Here is a 6,422-nt window from a genome sequence, read left to right as displayed (position 1 = left end):
AAAAGGAGTAGGCACGCCGGCGTGAGAGGGCAGCGGGGAAAGGAGGCTCAGGCCGCGCGGCTCGGCTTCCTGGGGATATGTGGCGGAGCTCGTCGGCTCGGGGTCCTTCGCTGTCCCCGCCGGTGCTAGCGCAGAGTTTCTCTTCCGGGGAGAGACTGTCCTCACGCCCGCCGCGCCCCCTCGAGGGCAGAGCTCGCTTGCTCGACCGCGGGAGCGCCCCGGCCGAGCAGCCCTGAGGGGGGAGGGGAGGCCATTTTGTCCCGACCGACTCCGCGGAACCTGGCGGAGCGGCTGGGAGAGGCTGCGGAGCCTCGTGGGCACCGGACGCCGCCACCATCGGGGCTTCTTCAACGAGGCCGTTCGTAGGCCCCCCGCGCCCTCTCGAGTCTTCCTTTTTTAACACGCTTCCCCGGTCTTCCGGCCTGAGAACGCCCGAGTGAGGAGTTGGCCGTAGTGAGAGGGACCGATCCCTTTGGGGCCGCCGCGGCGAGAGCCTGAGCCGCTCCTCCCAATGGCGAAGAAGACGTGCGACCTGCTCTTCAAGCTGCTCCTGATCGGGGACTGGGGAGTGGGGAAGACCTGCGTCCTTTTTCGTTTTTCGGATGATGCCTTCAATACCACCTTCATTTCCACCGTAGGAATAGATTTTAAGATCAAAACAGTTGAATTACAAGGAAAGAAGATCAAGCTACAGATATGGGATACAGCAGGCCAGGAACGACTTCACACCGTCACAACCTCCTATGACAGAGGAGCAATGGGTATCATGCTAGTATATCACCAATGGTAAAAGCGTTGAAAACATCAGCAAATGGCTTAGAAACATAGACGAGCGTGCCAATGAAGATGTGGAAAGAATGTTACTAGGAAACAAGTGTGATATGGATGATAAAAGAGTTATACCAAAGGAAAAGGAGAATAGATTACAAGGGAGCATGGCATTAGGTTTCTCGAGACTAGTGCAAAAGCAAATGTAAACATCGAAAAGGCGTTCCTCACACATTAGCTGAAAATATCCTTGGAAAGACCCCTGTAAAAGAGCCCAGCAGTGAAAATGTAGCTATCAGCAGTGGGGGAGGCGTGACAGGCTGGAAGAGCAGATGTTGCTGAGCGTTCTCCTGTTCCATCAGTTGCCATCCACCACCCCGATTTCTCTTCTTGCTGCAAAATAAACCACTCTGTCCATTTTTAACTGTAAACAGATATTTTTGTTCCTCATCTTAACATCCAGTCCACCTATTTTATTTGTTTTCATCTGTGACTGCTTGCTGACTTTATCATAATTTTCTTCAAACAAAAAAATGTTTAGAAAAATCATGTCTGTGACTTCATTTCTAAATGTACTTGCTCAGCTCACCACTGCATTTCAGTTGTATTCTATATAGTCCAGTTCTTCTTATCAACATTGAAACCTATAGCAATCATTTCAAATCTATTCTGCAAATTGTATAAGAATAAAAGTTAGAATTAACAATTTTATTTTGTACAACAGTGGAATTTTCTGTCATGGGTAATGTGCTTGAGTTCCTATAATCTATAGACATGTGATAGCAAAAGAAAAGCCAGGAAAACTCATTTTCGCCTTGAATATGTAAATGGATTAATTTTGTCCTGTGCCTTATGTGGAAAGGAACTTCTTTGGTTTTCCTTTTTTGTTTTGGTTGAAGCATGTGCAAGAGACATATCATCTAGATATACACCATCAAAATGTTTGTGGTTTGCTTAGCTGTAATTTTCAAAGTAGTTAACTGAGGACAAAGGGTAATGCAGAAATGACAGCTTTGGTTTGCTGAGTGTCATTTTAAGTGGTATTTAAAACTATTCCTGCCACCATTTCTTCTCCTTGGCCACGTCTTCCTCGCTCCTCCTCTTCCTGAATGCTGCTTTATTTGCTTCTCCCTCCCGCACCACCCCATGGTATGAATTATCTAAGAATCAAAGGGGCAAACTAGCAGGTTTGTCAAGTTTAATATAAAGCACTGACTTAACTTGCTAAGTAATCTGAAAGATAAGTTCTAACTGCCTATTATCCAATGTCAGTTCATTGGTGTCTTCCCCTCGTTTGCTCTCTCCCTAAAACCTGTGTTCCGGATTCCTTCATTCGCTGTTTTACTTGTATGTTCCACTTCTCCTCTCCTTGTTCCCTTCCTGTCTACCCATTGAGTTTATGAAATGGAAGAGTTAACTTGCATGCACTAGTGTTGGAGGATGTTGTGGTTTGTCTTTCTAATTAGTGCATAGCTTATTCGCTTCCTAGAATAAATCTCTTAACCAAAATTTGAGTAGTCTCCATTTTGGCAACTCCTCTAGCAGTTTGGTAGCCCAGTAAAGGTTGTTTTAAAAAAAAAATTGGGAAGGAGGAGTAAATTTTATTAACATGTTTGCCAAATGTATTGAGATTTGGCCTTCGAAGAACATTTTTTCAGTGTTAAGTTGTCTTTACCTTAAGATTTAGAAGTACTTTAGAATATTATTAATTTTAAGTCCTATCTTCACATCCTTTTGGAAAACTTGTATTACCATGGATTTGTGAAAAGGACAACAAAAGGCATTTCATGTAAAGATAAGATCTCTAGCTTTCTATAACCCTGTCCTTTTTTCACTTTATTTTTCTAGTTTTCCTTCATTGCTTATCATTAGAATAGGTTAAGTGAAGTTTGCTATGCTGCTAACATCCTAAGATGATACCTTTGTTGACGTAATTGTGAATAGCATGATTCATTTCTAGCAAAGGCTGAATTTAGGACAGCAGCTTCCACTGAAAAGTCTCTCTGTGTTATGAATAGCATTTTAATGACCTCTTGGCTCACATAAATGACATAGGGATGTATCTACTCTGAAAATCCATGAGTTTCAGATAGTGCCCTAAAAACAATTTTATATGACTCACTGGTTGTTCTTCTTAGGTTTTTCCCTCACTTGACTTTGTCATTGTTTACCACTAGTAAAAAGCAGCATTGCCAAATCATCCCTAATTTTCCAGGAAAATAAAATGAGATGATGTTAAGCTTTTCAAAAAGTTTTAGATTAAACCTACTGTTGTTAGATTAACTTTAATGTATTTGTTGCTTCCCTTTATCTGGAATGTGGCATTAGTTTTTTTATTTTTAACCCTCTTTAATTCTTATTCAATTTAATGACTTAAGGTGTGAGAGCTAAACACTGGGATTTTTGGGTAACAGACCGACAGTTTTGTTCACATAATTATAATTGGCATTGTACATTGAAAGGACATGGCTACCTTTTGTTAAATATGCACTTTCTAAATATCAAAAAAAGGGAAATGGAGTATAAATCAATTTTTGTATCATCTGTTTGAAACATGAGTTTTATTTGCTTACTATTAGGGCTTTGCCGCTTTTCTGTAAGTCTCTGGGGATCCTGTGTAGAAGCTGCTCTCATGAAACACCAGTTAAGTCCATCCTCCGGTACTAGCTACAAATTCAGTTTTATATTCTACTTAAAAATTTAAATAAACTGAAATATTTCTAAAAAAAAAAAAAGGAATAGCCATGTCTTATAAGGGCAGATAAAAGGCAAGTCCTTTACTTCCATCTCTAAATTGTATGATTTAGTTTATATTTTGCCTATACAAACCAAATGTAAGAGGGTTTATCTAGTAAGCAGGTAAGGTTATTATCAAATTCTGAAACTTTGGTAACTAACTCTTTAGAATCACCTTTTTAATCCCTCTCCCATTTGAAAGGAGCACTCCCCTTAGGACACCATTTGGCTAAACTTCTATCAGCTTTGCATGATGGCTCATAAGCCATCACCAAGGTTGATCTGATTATGATGGGATCCACAGAATCAAACTAATTCAGTCCGTGAGGGGTCCAGATAAGGGAAACCCTAGTTTCATGTCAATTAGAAGAAGGCTGTAGATGGAGATTTTTAATATAGTTATAAATACAATGAGGTATAAAGATCCTATTTCAAGTAAATACTGACCCAAAGGTTAAAAGCCATTTGTTCCCCAGGTTATCAGGAACCAAAGTAACAAACTGTCCCTCAGAATATGGCAATTTGGCAACCATCCAACTAATTTCAATTCTTGCATTAAACACAAAAACGAAGGTCATCGGCCATGATTCTTCCACATCCTTCCTGTCAACAAATATTTATTGAAGGCCTACAATGTGCTAGGCACTTACTAGCTTGGTCAGCTAACATAGCTTTCAACTGCCACAGAACCTTCATGTAAAAATAATGGTATAATTAAACCTTGTTGCTTAGCCTTTGGAGAAATAGTTTCTGTTCAAGGACATGTATCTCAATGAATGCTCTCATTAAATACAAGAAAAACTGATATAGAATATGCAAAAGTCAATGTAAAAATTAGAAGCAGGGGAACACATAACACTCTTTCCAATTGTTCAGTTCTACAAAGATGCTATAAGACTGTTAAAATAATCAGATTTGGCAACATGTATTGAAAATTCATCATTATACTTGAAAACTTATAATGTCTTCAAAGAATACCCATATAACAACCAACCCATCAATCTACACAAGTCTATATAATAAAAGCCACATGATGTAGAATAGTCATAACTATAAGTTTAAAAACAAGAGGACACACAATTCTGAAAAATTCCCAAAACCAAAGGCAAGTTGCACGCTACTTAACAATTTGCAGCTCTTTAAACATGGTCACAAGGATTTATAAAGGATTCTTCCTGCATGTACTTGAGGCCGAGTGCACTAAAAATATTTCTCTTTCTCAATATACTTTCCAGAAATCAAATCACTGCTTCTCCAATAATCCAAATTCCTTGTCTAAATTGACTTTAAGCCTAAATGTAATATTTTATCATTAAGAAAAAGTATGACTTTTATTCAGAATACCACCTTTAGTCTAACTTCTCCTTGGAAGACCTACTATTTAGAAACTAGTCAACTCCTAAAATGATTATTTTCAAATATCATTAGAGCTTATCCATTGTATGATTAGAATGACAATAAACTTACTTATATGAAATAGACCTCCAACTTTTAGAAATTTATGGAAATCAGGCTGGGATCGGTGGCTCACGCCTGTAATCCTAGCACTGTGGGAGGCTAAGGCGGGAGGACTGCTTGAGCTCAGGAGTTCCAGATCATCTGAGCAAGAGTGAGACCCCCATCTCTATTAAAAATAGAAAAATTAGCTGGGCTTTGTGGCTCACACCTATAGTCCCAACTACTCAAGAGGCTGAGAAAAAGGATCGCTTGAGCCCAGGAGTTTGAGGCTGCAGTGCGCTATGATGATGCCACTGTACTCTAGCTAGGGCAACAGAGCAAGACTCAGTCTCAAAAAAAAATTATGCAAATCAATACCATACTATATTAGCTGTTTAATACTTGAGCAGTGAATATTCTACCTATAACATTCTATTCCAAGATTTGCCAACTGATCCCAAATGATAGGCCATGATTTCGTTTGTTCTCTCTCTCATGAAATTACAGGGCACCGCCTGAGGAGATATATACAGTCAGCCCCTCTATATTGTGGGTTCTGCATCGATAGATTCAACCAACTACAGATCAAAAATATTAAAAACAAACAAATAAACAAAAAAAACCTGTGGCTGTACAGAATATACACAGTTTTTTCTTGTCATTATTCACTAAACAATACAATGTAACAACTATTTACATAGCATTTACATTGTGGTAAATATTATACATAACATAAAAATGATTTAAAGTATACAGGGGGATGTGTATAGCTTATATGAAAATATTATGCCATTTTATATAAGAAACTTGAGCATCCACAGATTTTCTATCCATGAGAGATCCCGGAACCAATCCCCCACAGATCCTGAGGGACAACTGTACTAAGATTATAGAACCTACACGCAGAAGCATAATTCAAAATAATTCAGGAGTACGTTCTACCTAAGGCAAGATTCACAGCACAGTATACCCTACACACAGACACAGACACACACACACACACACACACACACACACACACACACACATGCAGTTCTAGGTATGTAGCTCTCTTCAGTTTTGCATAGCATTAATGCTGGCTGAGACATATGAAATTATTCTCAATGTCAACTCCTAACCTGGTATATTCTGCCTAACTCCTACATGGAAGAGGCACCTGGCATGAGTACCCCTGTTAGACACAAGCACAAAAATATTACTTATCCCTGACATATTATCAACCTAAGGACAACGAGGGATGGACTGCTAGGAGCAAGAGAGTCAGGAAAGTAGTCCAGACCAGCAGCACCGAACTGCAGGTTATGTGGTATGAGCAAAGGCTACCCAAAGGAAAAAAAACTTCTATAAAAAAGACATCCACACTAGAATGCTTATAGCAGCACAATTCACAGTTGCAAAGATGTGGAAACAACCCAAGTGCCCATCAATACATGAGTGGATTAATAAAATGTGGTATATGTATACCATGGAGTTCTACTCAG

The 6,422-nt window shown here is 39.3% G+C and overlaps 1 pseudogene; it reads left to right on the top strand.

The window, feature by feature from the left end:
* Positions 1–511: 511 nt before the first annotated feature.
* LOC105805123 lies at positions 512–1,110 on the top strand (annotated as a pseudogene).
* Positions 1,111–6,422: the final 5,312 nt, after the last annotated feature.

This window comes from Propithecus coquereli, unplaced genomic scaffold, assembly GCF_000956105.1.
Source record: "Propithecus coquereli isolate 6110/MARCELLA unplaced genomic scaffold, Pcoq_1.0 Scaffold125, whole genome shotgun sequence".
Lineage (NCBI taxonomy): Eukaryota > Metazoa > Chordata > Mammalia > Primates > Indriidae > Propithecus > Propithecus coquereli.
Note: the sequence above shows the minus strand (reverse complement) of the source record. Positions and strands in the feature narration are given on the sequence as shown.